Genomic DNA, 19,889 nt, shown 5'->3' on the forward strand with positions numbered 1-19,889 from the left:
CAAACTACAATAATGTAAAAACACAGCTGGTTAAAATTCAACATTTTATAATAGTGTTTCATTTTTAAAGCATACATGTGTAAAACTAAAACCCATCTGCCTCTTACAAAGTAAAATCCTAATATTGCAATACAGTAAAGAGTGGCCACATTAGGACTTTTGCAAATTTTATAAATAGTGGTCTGGATCCTATAAATACTTCAATATGTATAAGCAGTCATAAGATAAGAGGGAAGGTCCTCTTGTGGATCCCTAACTGGTTAAAACCTAGGAAACAAAGGGTAGGAATAAATGGTCAGTTTTCATAATTACCTTACACCTTAGTCCATCCCGTGCTTTGCTGCACATTGGGCTACCCACATTTGCCATCCTTGCCTGTCAACTGCCCTTCTCTCCAAATCTTCCCATTTCATGTTGAGGTGCTTGATGTCGTTCAGAACTGTTCATTTCCATGTTATTCGTAGTCTTCCTCTCTTTCTTCTTGCATTTTCTGGCTTCCATTCAAGGGCGGTATTTGGTAAGCATTCTTTTTCCATTATCAGCACATGTCCCAGCCACTGATGTCGTCTTTTCTAGATTATTTGTGAGAGGGTACCTTGTCCAGTAATTTTTCTGACTTCTTCATTTGTCTTCCTATCTCTATATGTTATTCCCAATATTCTTCTCAGACATTTGTGATGAAATGCATCCAGCTTTTGCATATCTTTCTTGGTAAGTTGCTGTGTCTGACTGCTATACGTTGTGATGGCAATAACAATTGCTTTGTACACATTCAGTTTTGTCTTGAAGGAGATGTTTTTGAGTTCCCAGATGTTTCTGAGTCTCCCAAATGCAGCGTTTGCCTTCCCGATTCTTCTTATTTCCTCGGAACTAGTGCCCTCTTGGCTGATGGTACTTCCAATATACATAAAATTGTCTACCTTCTCCAGTTTCTCCTCTTCAATTTTGATTTCTGTCCCTATAGTCCCCATTAACATGACCTTTACATTTCTTTGCATTGTATCTCAAACCTATCTTCTCCATTACTTTTTTTTACTTGGTTTGTGCATTTTTGTAGTCCATTGGCATCTTCACTGGTCAGAGTGATGTCGTCAGCAAAGTCTAGATCAAATAGCCTTGAATTGTTCCATTTTAGGCCATATGTATCACTGTCGCATTGTTTTAATCCATAGTCGATGACTAGCATAAACAAAAAAGGAGACAGGACGCACCCCGGCCTTACACCTGTCTTGATGCTGAATGGCTTACTCAATCCATTTTCCATTTTAATGCAGTATTTTGAGTAGGCATAGAATGCTTTCATAATGTTAATTTTGTTGGAATTCCATATTGTTCCACAATTTTCCACATTGTTTCTGTTTACATTATTGAATGCCTTTTGAAAGTCCACAAAACTGATGGCAAGACTGCCTTGGAATTCAACTGTGTTCTCAATAATCTATCTCACAGTGAAAATGTCTGTGTACAATCTCCCTTGTCTAAATCCAGACTGTTGTTCACATAGGACGGTATCCATCTTTCTTTTCATTCAATTGTTCAGATTGGAGGGGAGTAACACTTCTGTCTGTCACAGGAAAAGTATTAGCAGCAGTCCTCCTGAACAGAATGAAAAAAAAGTTTTCATAATGGAGAGAGGTAATCTCCCAGGGATCTGTAATGGCACCAGTACTGTTCAACAAATTTGTAGGTGATCTGAAATATGGGGTGTCATAAATATAAAGGGAAGGCTAACCACCTTTCTGTATACAGTGCTATAAAATCCCTCCTGGCCAGAGGCAAAATCCTTTCACCTGTAAAGGGTTAAGAAGCTCAGGTAACCTTGCTGGCACCACACCCAAAATGACCAATGAGGGGACAAGATACTTTCAAATCTGGAGCGGGGGAAAAGTTTTTTGTCTGTCTGTGTGATACCTTTGCCGGGAACAGATCAAGGATGCAAGCTCTCCAACTCCTGTAAAGTTAGTAAGTAATCTAGCTACAAAATGCATTAGGTTTTCTTTGTGTTTTGGCTTGTAAATTCGCTGTGCTGGAGGGAATGTATATTCCTGTTTTTGTGTCTCTTTGTAACTTAAGGTTTTGCATGGAGGGGTTCTCTGTTTTGAATCTGAGTACCCTGTAAAGTATTTACCATCCTGATTTTACAGAGGTGATTCTTACACCTTTTCTTTAAATAAAATTCTTCTTTTTAAGAACCTGATTGCTTTTTCATTGTTCTTAAGATCCAAGGATTTGGGTCTGTGTTCACCTGTATCAGTTGATGAGGATATTATTATCAAGCCAAGGAAAGGGGGCGTAAGGGCTTGGGGGGATATTTTGGGGAAATAGGAACTCCAGTGGTCCTTTTCCCTGGTTCTTTGTTAAAGCACTTTGGTGTGGCAGCATTTTACCTAATCCAAGAGCAAAGACTTTGTGCCTTGGGGGGAAGTTTTAACCTAAGCTGGTAGAAATAAGCTTGGGGTCTTTCATGCAGGTCCCCGCATCTGTACCCTAGATTTCAGAGTGGGGAAGGAACCATGACATGGGGTAAACAGTTAGGTGGCAAAGTTTGTAGATTTTACACAATTATTCAAGTACAAAGCAGACTGCGAAGAGTTACAAAGCAATCTCACAAAACTGAGTGACTGGGCAACAGATGAAATTCAATGTTGAGAAATGTAAAGAAAAATGTACATTGTAAAACATAATCCTAACTATACATAAAAAATGATGGGGTCTAAATTAGCTGTTACCACTCAAGAGCTTGTGGACAGTTCTCTGGAAACATCCGCTGAATGTGCAGTGGCAGTCAAAAATGCTAACAGTGTTAGGAACTGTCAGGAAAGGGGTAAATAATAAGACAGTAAATATCATAATGCCACTCTATAAATCCATGGTATGCCCACACCTTGAATACTGCATGCAGTTCTCGTTGCCCCATCTCAAAAAAATATATATATCGGACATGGAAAAGGTACAGAGAAGGGCAACAAAAATTATTATGGGTATGGAACAGTTTGCATACGAGGAGAGCTTAAAGAGACTGGGACTAGTCAGCTTGGAAAAGAGATGACTAAGGAAGCATATGATAGAAGTCCATAAAATCATGAATAGTTTGGAGAAAGTGAATAAGGAAGTGTTCTTTACACACTCACATAACACAATTTCATCAGGTGATCCCTGGTTCTTAATCAGCAGTAGGTTTAAATCAAACAAAAGGAAGTACTTCTTCACACTTTTCACAGTCAACCTGTGAAATTCGTTGCCAGGGGATGTTGTGAAGGTCAAAACTATAACTGGGTTTAAAAAAAAAGAATTAGATAAGTTCATTGAGGATAGGTCCATCAATGACTATTAGTCAAGAGTGTCAGGGTTGGACTCCCATGCTCTTGATGTCCCTAGCCTCTGACTGCCAGATGCTGGGACTGGACAACAGGGGATGGATCATATGATCATTGCCCTGTTCTGTTTGTTCCCTTTGAATTATCTGGCATTGGCCACTGTCAAAAGACAGGATACTGGCATAGATGGACTATTGATCTGACCCAGCATAGCCATTCTTAGGTTCTTATGGGCTTGACTTCACCGGTGTTGTCAACTCTCATGATTTCTGAGTTTAACTGAAACTGGTCTGATTCTTTATATGTATTTTTCTTAACAAAATGAATTGCATCATGCTAAACATGTTTTATAATCCAAGGTCACTTGTCCTTTCTGTGTTGATGATGATAACTGCCACTCCTCTTGGATAAGGGAATTGCTAGTGCTTAGATACCTCTGGAAATCAGGCCAGTTAGTTAACTGCCTTAATATGGAGCTAGGAGTCTCACTTCAGGCACCCAAATTTGAAAGTGTTGCCTAAGTGCCTGGGCCAAAGTTGCACAGTAAATCACTGGCTGAGCGAGGTATAAAACTAAGGAGTTTGTGGTTCCCAGCCCACTATCATAAAATATTAACCCTACTTGCTACTTCACACTTATATTTGACCATGAAGCACTTTAGAAAGATAATAGTAAGGATTTATCAGAAATGGGGAGACTGACTGGAATAGCCCTTATTCCCTACTCAGAAGTTTTCCAATATTCTACTTTTGTTTGTAATCTTCAGAAAGGATTTTAGCCTCTTCAATTCTTTTTTAGTTGCCTAACTTAGTACTTTGTGTCTTAAACCTTTGATCTAAGCCCTTTGCACTCTTTTGTTTGATCTGTTTGCCGCTCAGAACCCCATGTACTTTCCCTCCTTCTATTTCTCTTCATTCTTCTTCTCTCTTTAATCTTTCTGTATTTTAGCTCCCCATGTTCAGTTCAGTTTTTAGACACACACACACACACACACACACACCCCTTGCCCTGAAGAGCTTACAGTGTAAATAGACAAAGCAAGGAAGGGAACTGAGTGACTTGCTCCAGGTCACATTGCAGATCAACACCTGACTCTCCTGAGCGCCCAGTGTAATTCCCTCACCACTGAACCACACTGCCCCTTCTCTCACAAAATTCAACTCCCCCAAACATCCAGCCACTCAGGTTAGTGCTTCCGAGCCCACTCTTTGATTTAAGGCTTTGTCTATGAACAATGATTTTTTTCCCCTGCCACATCAAATTCCCAGCTTCTCTCCTGTAATGCTGCAGTCACTGTTTCTCCTTGAAGCAGAATTCTCAATTCAATTATTGGCGTGATCACGAGAACACCTCAGAAATGTATTCATGAGACTTCCCAGGAAACTGGATAAACAGTAATAGCCTGAGGAGTGAGTTGAGACAGATTTTAAAAATAAAGATTAATTGTGTATTGCTGCTTGCATTCATTATTGGATCTGCAACAGAAAGGAAAATATTAGCAGGGAACAGAAAGCACATTGGCTTTTAAACGGGTATAGTGGTGGTGGTGGTTAGAGTGGAACTGTCTTAAATGAATAAACAACACTGTGTGAAGCCCAGCCATCGGTCTGTGTTCTTATACCACGCCCATCACCATGGTATCTAAGTGCCTTCCAGCTACACATGAAAGAATGTGACTAACCACTGTCTAGTAAAGGGTTCCGCAGTTTAGTTTAGATTCACCTCGATTCACACTCCCTTGGGGGGAGTCTAGATCGGGAAACTTGTACTGGTGTCACTGCATCATTGCAAACCACTTATGTAGACATGTTGTACCAGTGTAAAACTGGGCTTGCTGGGGTGTGACTGAGCCTGGGATTCACTATTATGTGTTTGCGACAGGGATTGGTGTTACATGGCACTGCTGTGCTGTAGTGGCAGTGGTGCAAGTCTCCTTCCTCTAAAACAAGCCCTGGCACTTTCAATTTCATGTTCAAACGAATTGCAAAGGTACTCAGCAAAAAGTTTAACATGGTTTCATGTCCGAAACATAAATCCATTCTCAGCACCTGTGAGCAAAGAGGCAACTACTGTTGATAGGAGCAGCACTAGAAGCATGGGTTACACATGCACGGCACACACATTAACAAATACAAATGTGGTAACTGAACCCAAAAAGGGCACAAATCCAGTAGCGGATTACAGTATGGGCCCACGGGGCCTGTGTCCAGGGACTCCAGCCAATTGCCCCCCGGGCCGGAACTCCAGCCCTACCCCCTCCTCCTTCTCTTTCTCCCCCCTGGCCAGGATGGATAGACACAGGTGTTGTGGTAGGCTGAACACTGAGCATATTCCCCCTGTGCGGAGCTGCCCCACCCCCAAGCCGTTCTCCTTCCCCCCTCCCTCCCACACGGAGCTACCCCCCTCTATCCCTCTCCTTCTCCCACATTTACACATGGGTATAGTGAAACACACAGAGGTTACGTGAATTGCCTACAGTCAAGCACAAAGTGAGTCAAGTATCAACTGCTAGTTAGAGAACTCAAGAGTACTGACTCCCAGTCTCCAACACTTACCAATAGGTATTGTTTTAATAAAAATACCTCATGTCTCACCTATTACAATATTTGGCACTTAGGCAGAGTTCTCTAGCATAATGCTGTATGATATGTACAGACAGTTGCAGCTGTCCACGCTCACTCGCCTGAAACTACAGGTTCCAAAACTACTGTCACAGGTATCTGCAGGGTTATTAATTCAAAACCAAACAATTTATTGACAAGATAACTTTAAGATAAGATCTGTAGCGCATTGAACCATTATTTGAATTCATATTTATGTCTATGCTGCCTATTTTATATTAGTGTTTGATTCTTTGACATGTAAAGAGACAAGGCACCCCCCTAAGCAGCTTACAATCCAGTATTTTTTCAATAAATATGTAGCTTACATTTAGTGTTTTTAAACTTCAAGCTGCTTCATAAAAGCTAAATAATTAATCCTCAATCCCAGCTGGGCGGTAACTACATAAAAATCATGTTATGACGTGGAAACTCAGACAATACGAAGATATGCAATAAGCAAAGATCACCTAGCGAGGAAGAGAACTCATTTTTCTGGCTTCTCAAACCACTTAAAAAGGAAAAATTACATATCGTGTCTAGGTTAAACAGGAATAATTGAAGTATTTTAAATCATTACATGTTTTCCTTTATTAAACCAGTTGGAATAAGAGAGGCAGTTCTAATGCATTTAAAACAATAAAGGCAGTAAAATAAAGTGCAGCAATTATACATGATTCCTTTGTTGTTGTCAATAAATAGCTGGTTTTTTAAAAAATACTTTTCCAGGCAGCCCAGTACCTTATATATAAGTTATCATGGTTTTTCCTCTCACCTTCACTCAGATTCCTTCTTTCCTTCCCTATTTGAATGGGCCTTTTAGACAGCCAAAATTCCCCCTCTTTTAGATATATATACATACGGCTCCTTTGCTCCTTGTATTTGTAAACAGACCTTCCCTTCTAGGGGCCCCCCCCGAGCTGCTCCTCCCCCACAACTCCTGGCCCAGTCCCTTTTTAGCAAAACTGGGCATTTGTCCCATTTGCTCTTGTCAGCTGATGAGGGACAAATGCTCAGTTTTACCAAAAAAGTTGGGATGTCTGGGGCAGGGCTTCAAAAGAGGAGTGTCCTGGCCAAAGCGGGACATATGGTCACCCTAGACTGTAGTAAGAGCTGCCCGGGCAGCTGTAGGGAGCCCTGGTCCCGCCACCTGCCCTGGGCGAGGAGCCAGGTTGCCTGAGAGCAGCCCTCAGCCCATGTTCCTGCCCCCCAGGGCATGCCATCCAAGACAGGTGGAGGGTCCAGGACTCCCCAGAGCAGCCCAGGCTCCCTGGGCAGCTCTTACCATGGCCCAACTTCCAGCCAGGCCAGGAGGGAGGGCCGTGAGGGGAAGGGTAGGAACACGGGGCAGGGTCCCATGGTGGTGGGGGACAATGTTCTTTGTGCTCAGGGTCCCAATAAATCTTTATCTGCCTCTGCACAAATCACCTAGCTTATGGGTGCCAGAATTTCTTTGGGGTTTGTGCTTCTTTTGGAGGATTCTGGGTTATTGCTGTTTTTTGTGTTTGCAACGAATGTGCAATTTTTTTGGTGCCAGTGCAACTTTTGTGACCATACTTCAAAATGCTGACCCAGCAGCCAATATAGTTGTTTTTTTTTAATGCAGTTGCAATAGCCATGTGACATCTTACATATCAATCCAGTTACACCTCCCTTATACATTCCAATTCTTAAGGTTCTTGTTGACCTTTTGTTAGTGGCACTTCCATTGTTTCCTTTGATGAAGCTAAAGATGTCCAGATTTATTTGTTGAAGCTAATGTTCTTTTGTTATCCAGGTGAGATGGTCTAGGAAACCTAGAAAGACAGTCTCACTGATTTATAAAAGGCTCCAGCTCCAATTGTTATAAACTGTAATGAGATGAGTGGCTGTGGGATCAAACGAATATTTAAACTCAACCTAGTACTAATTATTCAATTACATTATTCCCATGAGAGATGGTCTGAAATTTCTCATTTAAAAAAAATTGTCCTTTTCTTTTTCACCAGCTGTAATACCCACACAGATATTAGCTGCCAGGATAAATGAATACACTGATATGAATGTAAAGGACTCTTTAGTGCTAGTATGTGGAACTTGTCTCGCTCTAAAGTTCAGTGAAACTCTCTCTTATGGATGGGGTGCAGTATATGAAACTGAGGATGGATATAAAATCTACACTGTGGAGTAGAGAGGAATTATTACCTTTGTTCCATTAGTTGAGTTGTTTTCATAGACCAAGATTTTCAAAAGAACTAATAATTTTGATATTTTGGGGTGCCCAACATGGAACACCTTAAAATGGGCCTGATGGTCAGCACTTTCTGAAAATCACATCCATTCAAGATGTTTCAAGTTGGGCAACAGTTGCTTCTGAAAATCTTGACCCAGATCTTTAAATGGCCTCTGTTTGCTTTTATCTATCTGTTTATTCCTAGTTTTATGATGTGTCTATGCACAATGATGCAGGTCAGGGGTCACTGAGCTCCATGATGCAGGATATGGCCCAACATGAGTAACCTCCCCAGTGTGGAATAGAGATAAGAATTGTACCTTGGTGTTGTATATTCTAGTTCCATTGTGTGTGTTGTTTTTCCAAAAGTCATATGGCATCTATGAGCTTTTATCTGTCATAGCGCATTTATCATTGCTGTATCTATGTGCAATATCTATGTGCAATTTATATCTATGTTGTGCCCTTCTGAAAAATATCACCTATTTTAAAACAGTTTAAAATTTTATTCTTCACTCTTGTCGTGCTTTCTCAGAAGCTTGAAAATAAATTGTCTTTTCCTATCAAGTTTTTAATTTTTCATCTTGGAAAACTTGCCACAGTCTAACAGTGGATATTTAATTATAATAACATGTAATCAATTCAGTACCTCCTAATTAAAAGGTCTGAATTGGCATGTTTCTCTTAATTTGCTACTTTAAGCGCAGGTATCATCAATGACATAGCCAAACAGCTTTCAGAAGAGCTCACACTGGTGGAGGGGGAGAGTGAATTGGGGGGGGACTGGGGATGGTCTAACAAGAAAGCATGGAAGGTATTATTTTTTTAACGTGGATTAAAACAAATCAAAATCCAGAGAGCATTCCTTCCCAAAGTACAGCATCAGTTAACCAAGACTTCCTGTTAACTGGATTTGGGTTGTTCTGGTAACTGGGAATGTCCCAAACCATGGCTCCTCTGAAAAGCCAGCCAACCCTCTTCAGGTATGGGAAATGTACTCAGTAACACAGCTAAATACAAGGTGGAACAGATTATTTAGCATAAGTAGTTAACACATTTCAAGAGACCATTCAAGGTGAAGGTTTCAGAGTAGCAGCCATGTTAGTCTGTATCCGCAAAAAGAACAGGAGTACTTGTGGCACCTTAGAGACTAACAAATTTATTTGAGCATAAGCTTTCATGGGCTACAGCAGTGGCATGTTAACACCCCTCCAGTCATAGAGGGAAAAGGAAAGCAGGGGGAAAAGCAAGTGGGGGGGGCATTTGTTAGTGTGTTAGATTGTTGTAATAAACCATAAATCCAGTGTCTCTCTTCAGCCCATGATTTTTAATGTCTAAAGTTTCCCAGACCTGAAGAACTCCTCTGTGAAGCTTGAAAGCTTGTCTCTTTCACCGGCAGGTGTCGGTCCAATAAGAGATATTACCTCACCCACCCTGTCTCTCTAATATCCTGGGACCAATACAGCTACAACATCACTGCATTAAATGAAGAGTGGTGGTTATACCCCTTGGTTTCAAAGGAGGGGTAACCCAACCCATACCAATTCTGTAGCCCAAAAACACGTCACATTATTAAATAGTTCTGTAAGGCAATAGCACTCCCAATCTATTCCAAACACACACACTGTAAATATAGTCTGAATTTATCCTCTTCCTGAGATTTATTTTACAGTTAAATGTAATACCAAATATGAAATTGTCAGGTTTCTCTCAAACTGAGCATGGCTGTTGCTAGGACTTCTTCCTGTGGACAGTTCTCCTTTCCTCCTTTTTTTTCTTGTCTCAGTCATACTTTCTGTTGTATACTGTTAACAGGGTGGCAACCACCTCTCATGAGCACCCTTTCTGGTCAGGTACAGCTGCAGTCTTTAAACAATCCTAGTCCTGGTACCAGGCCGTATCCCCAGGGCATTGATTTTGTCCTCTCTGGGCCCTTCTGGCCCTAACTCAGCCATTAATTAGTTTAGATCCCTCTTCTGGGGGTGAATCGCTGTCCAGTTATAGGACACTTCCCCAGTGGCTTGTGAGGGGATCCTGGCCCACCCACTACTGCTGGTCCTACTCAGGGACCCTAAAGGTATGTCTACACTATGAAATTAGGTCGAATTTATAGAAGTCGTTTTTTTAGAAATCGGTTTTATATAGTCGATTGTGTGTCCCCACACAAAATGCTCTAAGTGCATTAAATGCATTAACTCAGCGGAGTGCTTCCACAGTACCGAGGCGAGCGTCGACTTCTGGAGTGTTGCACTGTGGGTAGCTATCCCACAGTTCCCGCAGTCTCTGCCGCCCATTGGAATTCTGGGTTGAGATCCCAATGCCTGATGGGGCAAAAAACATCGTTGTGGGTGGTTCTGGGTACATGTCATCAGGCCCTCCCTCCCTCCCTCCCTCCGTGAAAGCAACGGCAGACAATCGTTTTGCGCCTTTTTTCCTGAGTTACCTGTGCAGATGCCATACCATGGCAAGCATGGAGCCCGCTCAGCTCACTGTCACCATACATCTCCTGGGTGCTGGCAGACATGGTACTGCATTGCTACACAGCAGCAGCAACCCATTGCCTTGTGGCAGCAGATGGTACAATAGGGCTGATAACCATCATCATCGTGTCCGAGGTGCTCCTGGCCGCCTCGGTAACGTCAGTCAGGAGCGCCTGGACGGACATGGGTGCAGGGACTAAATTAGGAGTGACTCGACCAGGTCATTCTCTTTAGTCCTGCCAGCAGTCCTATTGCACCATCTTCTGCCGAGCAGCCATGAGATGTGGATGGCATGCAGTCCTACTGCACTGTCTGCTGCCAGCCAAAGATGTAAAAGATAGATGGAGTGGATCAAAACAAGAAATAGACCAGATTTGTTTTATATTCATTTGCTCCCCGCTCCCTCCCTCCGTGATTGTCAATGGCCGACAATCGTTTCAGTGAGGTCTGTCAGGGGCACCTTGAAAAGTTTAATGGAGATTCAGTCCTGTCTGAAATACCCGGGGGAGGGATAGCTCAGTGGGTTGAGCATTGGCCTGCTAAACCCAGGGTTTTGAGTTCGATCTTTGAGGGGGCCATTTTGTGTGACAGTTGTTTTTTGTTTCTCCTTGATGTAAAGCCACCCCCTTTGTTGATTTTAATTCCCTGTAAGCCAACCCTATAAGCCATGTCGTCAGTCGCCCCTCCCTCCGTCAGACCAACGGCAGACAATCGTTGCGCACCTTTTTTCTGTGCGGACGCCATACCATGGCAAGCATGGAGCCTGCTCAGATCACTTTGACAATGAGGAGCACATTAAACACCACACGCATTATCCAGCAGTATATGCAGCACCAGAACCTGACAAAGTGAAACCGGGCGAGTAGGCGACATCAGCGTGGTGATGAGAGTGATGAGGACATGGACACAGACTTCTCTCAAAGCACGGGCCCTAGCAATGTGGGCATCATGGTGCTAATGGGGCAGGTTCATGTGGTGGAACGCAGATTCTGGGCCCGGGAAACAAGCACAGACTGGTGGGACCACATAGTGTTGCAGGTCTGGGACGATTCCCAGTGGCTGCGAAACTTATGGGCGTAAGGGCACTTTCATGGAACTTTGTGACTTGCTTTCCCCTGGCCTGAGGCACAAGAATACCAAGATGAGAGCAGCCTTCACAGTTGAGAAGCAAGTGGCAATAGCCCTGTGGAAGCTTGCAACGCCAGACAGCTACCGGTCAGTCGGGAATCAATTTGGAGTGGGCAAATCTACTGTGAGGGCTGCTGTGATGCAAGTAGCCAATGCAATCAAAGATCTGCTGATATCAAGGGTAGTGACCCTGGGAAATGTGCAGGTCATAGTGGATGGCTTTGCTGCAGTGGGATTCCCTAACTGTGGTGGGGCCATAGACGGAACCCATATTCCTATCTTGGCACCGGAGCACCAAGCCGGCGAGTACATAAATCGCAAGGGGTACTTTTCAATAGTGCTGCAAGCACTGGTGGATCACAAGGGACATTTCACCAACATCAACGTGGGATGGCCGGGAAAGGTACATGAGGCTCGCATCTTCAGGAAGTCTGATCTGTTTCAAAAGCTGCAGGAAGGGACTTTCTTCCCAGACCAGAAAATAACCGTTGGGGATGTTGAAATGCCTATAGTTATCCTTGGGGAATCAGCCTACCCCTTAATGGCATAGCTCCTGAAGCCGTACACAGGCAGCCTGGACAGTAGTCAAGAGCTGTTCAACTAAAGGCTGAGCAAGTGCAGAATGGTGGTAGAATGTGCATTTGGACGTTTAAAAGTGCACTGGCGCAGTTTACTGACTCAGTTAGATCTCAGCGAAACCAATATTCCCACTGTTATTACTGCTTGCTGTGCACTCCACAATATCTGTGAGAGTAAGGGGGAGACATTTATGGCAGGGTGGGACGTTAAGGCAAATCACCTGGCCGCTGGTCACATGCAGCCAGACACCAGGGCAGTTAGAAGAGCACAGGAGGGTGTTGTGTGCATCAGAGAAGCTTTGAAAACCAGTTTCATGACTGGCCAGGCTACGGTGTGAAAGTTCTGTTTGTTTCTCCTTGACGAAACCTCCCCCACCCCCTTGGTTCACTCTACTTCCCTGTAAGCTAACCACCCTGCCCTCCTCCCTTCGATCACCACTTGCAGAGGCAATAAAGTCATTGTTGCTTCACATTCATGCATTCTTTATTAATTCATCACACAATTAGGGGGATAACTGCCAAGGTAGCCCAGGAGGGGTGGTGGAGGAGGGAAGGACAAGGCCACACAACACTTTAAAAGTTTAAAACTTTAAAACTTATTGAATGACAGCCTTCTGTTACTTGGGCAATCCTCTGGAGTGGAGTGGCTGGAAGCCCCCCGCCACCGCATTCTTGGGCATCTGGGTGAGGAGGCTATGGAACTTGGGGAGGAGGGTGGTTAGTTACACAGGGGCTGTAGCAGCAGTCTGTGCTCCTGCTGCCTTTCCTGCAGCTCAACCATAAGCTGGAGCTTATTAGTTTGATCCTCCAGCAGCCTCAGCATTGCATCATGCCTCCTCTCATCATGCTGCCGCCACCTTTCAGCTTCAGCCCTCTCTTCAGCCCACCACTTACTCTCTTCAACCTGCCACCTCTCCTCCCAGTCATTTTGTGCTTTTCTGCACTCTGACATTGTCTGAATCCACGCATTCATTTGTGCTCTGTCAGTGTGGGAGGACAGCATGAGCTCAGAGAACATTTCATTGCAAGTGAGTTTTTTTCACCTTCTAATCTTCACTAGCCTCTGGGAAGGAGAAGATCCTGTGATCCTTGAAATACATGCAGCTGGTGGAGAAAACAAAAGGGACAGTGGTATTTAAAAAGACACATTTTATAGAACAATGGGTACACTCTTTCACAGTAAACCTTGCTGTTAACGTTACATACATAGCACATGTGCTTTCGTTACAAGGTCGCATTTTGCCTCCCCCCACCGCGTGGCTACCCCCTCACTCCTCCCCCCTCCCCATGACTAACAGCGGGGAACATTTCTGTTCAGCCACAGGCAAACAGCCCAGCAGGAACGGATACCTCTGAATGTCCCCTTACGAAAAGCACTCTATTTCAACCAGGTGACCATGAATGATATCACTCTCCTGAGGATAACACAGAGAGATAAAGAATGGATGTTGTTTGAACGCCAGCAAACATACACTGCAATGCTTTGTTCTACAATGATTCCTGAGTATGTGCTACAGGCCTGGAGTGGTAAAGTGTCCTACCATGGTGGATGGAATAAGGCTGCCCTCCCCAGAAACCTTTTGCAAAGGCTTTGGGAGTACATCCAGGAGAGCCGTGAATGCCAGGGCAAATTAATCATTAAACATGCTTGCTTTTAAACCATGTATACTATTTAAAAATGTACACTCACCAGAGGTCCCTTCTCCGCCTGGCGGGTCTGGGAGGCAGCCTTGGGTGGGTTCGGGTGGTACTGGCTCCAGATCCAGGGTGAGAAACAGTTCCTGGCTGTTGGGAAAACCGGTTTCTCTGCTTGCTTGCTGTGAGCTATCTTCCTCATCCCCAAAACCTGCTTCCGTGTTGCCTCCATCTCCATTGAAGAAGTCAAACAACATGGTTGGGGTAGTGGTCACTGAACCCCCTAACATGGCATGCAGCTCATCATAGAAGCGGCATGTTTTGGACTCTGACCCGGAGCGGCCGTTTGCCTCTCTGGTTTTCTTGTAGGATTGCCTCAGCTCCTTAAGTTTCATGTGGCACTGCTTCGGGTCCCTGTTATGGCCTCTGTCCTTCATGCCCCGGGAGATTTTGACAAATGTTTTGGGATTTCGAAAACTGGAACGTAGTTCTGATAGCACGGATTCCTCTCCCCATACAGCGATCAGATCCCGTACCTCCTGTTCAGTTCATGCTGGAGCTCTTTTGCGATTCTGGGACTCCATCATGGTCACCTCTGCTGATGAACTTTGCACTCACCTGCAGCTTGCCACTCTGGCAAACAGGAAATGAAATTCAAAAGTTCGCGGTTCTTTTCCTGTCTACCTGGCCAGTGCATCTGAGTTGAGAGTGCTGTCCAGAGCGGTCAAAATGGAGCACTCTAGGATAGCTCTCGGAGGCCAATAACATCTAATTGCATCCACAGTACCCCACATTCGACCCAGCAAGGCCGATTTCAGCACTAATATCCTTGTCGGGGGTGGAGTAAGGAATTCAATTTTAAGAGCCCTTTAAGTCGAAAAAAAGGGCTTCATCGTGTGGACGGGTGCAGGGTTAAATTAATTTAACCCTGCTAAATTCAACCTCAACTCCTAGTGTAGACCAGGGCTAAGAATAGCAGCCATGCACCACCATGTCCCTTTAATAAAACTGCTTTCAGTTCCCTGGGCCACTTCTCCACAGCCCCACCCTTCACCAAAGCTTCACCCTTACATCAGGGCTCTTTTATGTTCAGGCCCAGCAGCCATCCAGGAGCTCTTTTGCTTCTCTCGTCCCTGCCAGCACTGAGCTCTCCATGGTGCTGCAGTTTTATTTGGCCAGCCAGGAACACCATCTGCATTCTTCTGGTTCTAGCAAGGAACTGACTGGTGCTAGCTCTGCAATTCCTTTTATATTAGCCTGCAATCCCCTGATTGGCTAGCTCCTTGCAGCTCCCTCTGATTGGACTTAGATCCATTGCTCCTTTCCCGAGATGGGTGTGGATGGACCCTGAGGCTTCTAGCAGGGAGCCTCTTGGTCTTGTCCATCCCATTACACACACTCTTAGGTTGGAGCTAATAAGGCATACATCATCTGGTTGCCAGAATGAGTCAGTGAAAAGCTCTGCCTTACAATATAGGGTGCTAGAACCTGGCATTCTATCCAAGTACAATGACAGAGATATATAAAGCATCACAACACAGAGAGTAAGAAAGGAGATGTATGCAATATTTTCAGATGAATAATAATAAAATGGTGGAAGGTTGAGGAGGCAGTGAGAAAAACAGGAAGGCTGTGTGTGGTGGGTGCTAAAGTGAAAATAGTTCACAAACCAAGGCTGATAAGGTTGTATTGAGGTGCAGAGTGCAAGCCAATACTAGCCAAGTGGAGAGGAAGCAGCTCAAGACACACAGTCCGCAAAGTAGCCTGGAACAAGTCCATGGAAGGATTTGAAAAGGAAATGGGCACATCTGACCTTGATCAATGATTGGTAACTTTTTGTTTGTGTCTTGTAGCCTTAATGATGAACTGGAATATAAATAATAGAAAATTGCAAAATGTAAACAGTGATGCACAGAGATCCAGATTCTCCAGTCTGCTAAGGCCATCATGCGCCACAGGGAGTAGGCACAAAATCCCCCTTAAAATTCCCTCTTGCAAAGGGAATATCAGGGACATTTCAAGGGAAGGGCATAAAGGGAAGACGACCCAGGGACCCTAATAATAGCAGCCATGCACCACCATGTCCCTTTAACAAAACTGCTTTCAGTTTTGGAATTTTGATATACCTAATTGTCCATCAGAACCAGTTGTTGAAGATACTCCTAATTTCCACCATGGTGGCCAGAGAGCTGCACCAACTCCCTGCAGCTGCTCTTCTCCACTGCATCCAAGCTGGTGCTGTGAAGTATTTTTAGGTCCCTACCTGCACTTATAATATTAAAATACTTTAGTAGCTCTATAAAGTTTATTTGCAAATTTGCTATCTCATGCAGCAACTAAGTGTATTGCTGACAAGCCAGAAATATACAAAAAACCAAGCATGCAAAATGTTACTGTCAGGAGCGTAATGATGTCATCAATCGATGTTCATCCCCAGGTGCACCTGTGTGTTGTAATGACAAATTAGTGGCATGGAGTGAGTTGATTGTGGTATTTAAGTATCTTCCCAGAGAGAAAATAGCAGGAGCAATAGAGCCCTTTAATCTAGCAGAGAAGGCATAGCAAAAACCAATGGCTGGCTGGAAGTCAGACCAATTCTAATCAGAAATAAGGCACAGATTTTTAACAGTGAGGATGATTGACCATTGGGACAAACTATCAAGGGAAATGGTGGATTCTCAATCTCTTGATGTCTTCAGATTAAGAGTGGATGCCTTTCTGGAAGATATGCTGCAGTCAAACACAGGTCATTGGGTTCAGTGCTGGGCTAACTGGGTAAAATTCTATGGCCTGTGTTATACAGGACTAGACTAGATGACCTAATGATCCCTTCTTTTCATGGATGTCAAACTTTTTTTTCCAGATTTTTTCCTTTGGGGTCAAACTTTCTTATGCTTAGTTTAGCCCTAAAAATTATTCTGGTGGGAAAATGTCAGAATAAATATAACTTCAGCAGTTGTTGCATAATGTGCGTATTAAAAATAATGCATGTTTAAGGAGATTTAAAAAAATTTTCTTTCCTTTATTTTCATTTTTGTGTCCTTCCAGAAAACTCAAAGGTAGGATTGATTTGAAACTTCAGGCTTAGACTATATGTATTCCTGAATTATAAAGGTGAGCTTTGCAAAATTTTGGGGAAAAAGAGTTTGAAATAATTTTTGAAGCTTCAAAATGATATTACACACATACACAGTATTTTGTTTTGCTGATTAACAGTTGTCATGAATATAAAGGGAAGGGTAAACACCTTTAAATCCTTCTTGGCAAGAGGAAAAACCCTTTCACCTACATTCGGGCAGCGGAATGCACCCGCCACCTTCCAAAGACTTGTAGATGGTCTCCTAGCGGGATTAGGAGAATATGCATTCGCCTACCTTGACGATGTGGCCATATTTTCAGATTCCTGGGCAGAACACCTGGAACATCTACAAAAAGTCTTCAAGCGCATAAGGGAGGCAGGACTAACTGTTAAGGCTAAGAAGTGTCAAATAGACCTATACAGAGTGACTTACCTTGGACACCAGGTGGGTCAAGGAACTATCAACCCCCTACAGGCCAAAGTGGATGCTATCCAAAAGTGGCCTGTCCCAAAGTCAAAGAAACAGGTCCAATCCTTCTTAGGCTTGGCTGGATATTACAGGCGATTCGTACTGCAATACAGCCAAATCGCCGCCCCACTGACAGACCTAACCAAAAAGAAGCAGCCAATTGCCATTCAGTGGACCAAAGAGTGTCAAAGGCCTTTAACCAGCTTAAAGCAACACTCATGTCTGACTCTGTGCTATGGGCCCCAGACTTTGACAAACCGTTCCTAGTAACCACAGATGCATCCGAGCGTGGTGTGGGAGCAGTTTTAATGCAGGAAGACCGGATCAAGAATTCCACCTTGTAGTGTTTCTCAGCAAGAAGCTGTCTGAGAGGGAAAGCAACTGGTCAGTCAGTGAAAAAGAACGTTACGCCATTGTCTACGCTCTGGAAAAGCTACGCCCATACGTTTGGGGGCGGCGTTTCCACCTGCAAACCGACCATGCTGTGCTACAGTGGCTTCATACCACCATGGGAAATAACAAAAAACTTATTCGGTGGAGTTTAGCTCTCCAAGATTTCGATTTTGACATCCAATGTATCTCAGGAGCTTCTAACCAAGTGGCTGATGCACTCTCCAGTGAAAGCTTCCCAGAATCAATTGGTTAAAATCGTCCTTGAAATGTGAAAAATATTGTTAGTCTTTATATACTTGGTAGTATATTTAGAGGTGCATGTGTCTTATTAACTCTGTTTTCTCCTAGAGCTCCAGGAAGAAATCACAGCCAGCGTTTCACCCTATCTGTGATTTCGGGGGCGTGTCATAAATATAAAGGGAAGGGTAAACACCTTTAAATCCCTCCTGGCCAGAGGAAAAACGCTTTCACCTGTAAAGGGTTAAGAAACTAACACAACCTCGCTGGCACCTGACCAACATGACCAATGAGGAGACAAGATACTTTCAAAGCTGGAGGGGTAGGGGGAAAACAAAGGGTTCTCTGTGTCTGTGTGTTGTTTTTGCCAGGACCAAAGCAGGAATGCAGGTCAGAACTCCTGTAAAAAGTCAGTAAGCAATCTAGTTAGATTCTGTTTTTTGTTTAAAAGGCTGATAAAATAAGTTGTGCTGAATGGGATGTTTATTCCTGTTTTTGTGACTTTTTGTAACTTAAGGTTTGGCCTAGAGGGATTCTCTATGTTTTGAATCTGATTACCCTTAAGGTATTTATCATCCTGATTTTACAGAGGTGATTCTTTTACTTTTTCTTCAATTAAAATTCTTCTTTTAAGAACCTGATTGCTTTTTCATTGTTCTTAAGATCCAAGGTTTGGGTCTGTGTTCACCTATGCAAATTGGTGAGGATTTTTATCAGGCCTTCCCCAGGAAAGGGAGTGTAGGGCTTGGGGGGATTTTGGGGTGAAAGAGGTTTCCAAGTGGGCTCTTTCCCTGTTATATTTGTTAGACGCTTGGTGGTCGCAGCAATAAAGTCCAGGGACAAAAGGTAAAATAGTTTGTACCTTGGGGAAGTTTTAACCTAAGCTGGTAAAAATAAGCTTAGGGTTTTTTTTCATGCAGGTCCCCACATCTGTACCCTGGAGTTCAGAGTGGGGAAGGAACCTTGACAACAGTATCTGCACATTGTGATATGTTATGATAGTAATAATAATGCAATGTATGTCAATGGGATTTATAGTCCTGAACCCCCAATGCAGCTAACAAAGGCTGTTTTGTATGCTTCATGGAGGATGTGTTTAGACTGAAGAACAACTGACCTTTTAACTCCAACAGCATTTATGTAAAAAGAATTTCCCATTTACCTTTTGATAATCAGATTTGCACTGAAACATAGCAAAATGGTTGGATTTTATATGCAAGTAAAACTCACTTTGTAGAAAATAAGGCTTGCGTAAAGAAAGGGGCTCAGTCAGTTTCAGTATAACTATACAGCAGGCCAAGGCTGTTTAAAGATTCTGGACACAGACCATCTGAAATGACAAGAGTCATCTTAAGTGGAAGTTGCGTTGCTAGGAGACTGAAGCCATGGAGTGTCATGATAACAAGTAGTCTTCTGTTTTAAATAAGAGATGTTGACAGTGAACCTACTCACCAGATTGTGCAGACCAGGTGAAAATGTAGCACAATCTTACAGGGGAATAACTGGGAGCACAACCACTCGTTACTGCTCTACCTGGGCTACCCAATCCTTGGGTCCAAGCACACAAGGGTAAGGGGAACCTGCATGCAGCCTTACTTCCTCCTGGAGTGGGTAATGGATCGAGCCTGGGCACTACCCCACCCAATCCACCAGCTGATGGTCATACCAGAGGTGGTAATAGGCAAGCAATAAAATTTCCACCACTCCCCACCTTAGCAGCAGTGAGAGAATCATGACTCCAGAGCTGCTCCTGGGCCAGCA

The 19,889-nt window shown here is 43.6% G+C and overlaps 1 pseudogene; it reads right to left on the minus strand.

The window, feature by feature from the left end:
* Nucleotides 1-982: 982 nt before the first annotated feature.
* On the minus strand, nucleotides 983-14,534 carry LOC141986977 (uncharacterized; annotated as a pseudogene).
* Between the last annotated feature and the right edge of the window lie 5,355 nt (nucleotides 14,535-19,889).

Source organism: Natator depressus, chromosome 4 (assembly GCF_965152275.1).
Source record: "Natator depressus isolate rNatDep1 chromosome 4, rNatDep2.hap1, whole genome shotgun sequence".
NCBI lineage: Eukaryota > Metazoa > Chordata > Testudines > Cheloniidae > Natator > Natator depressus.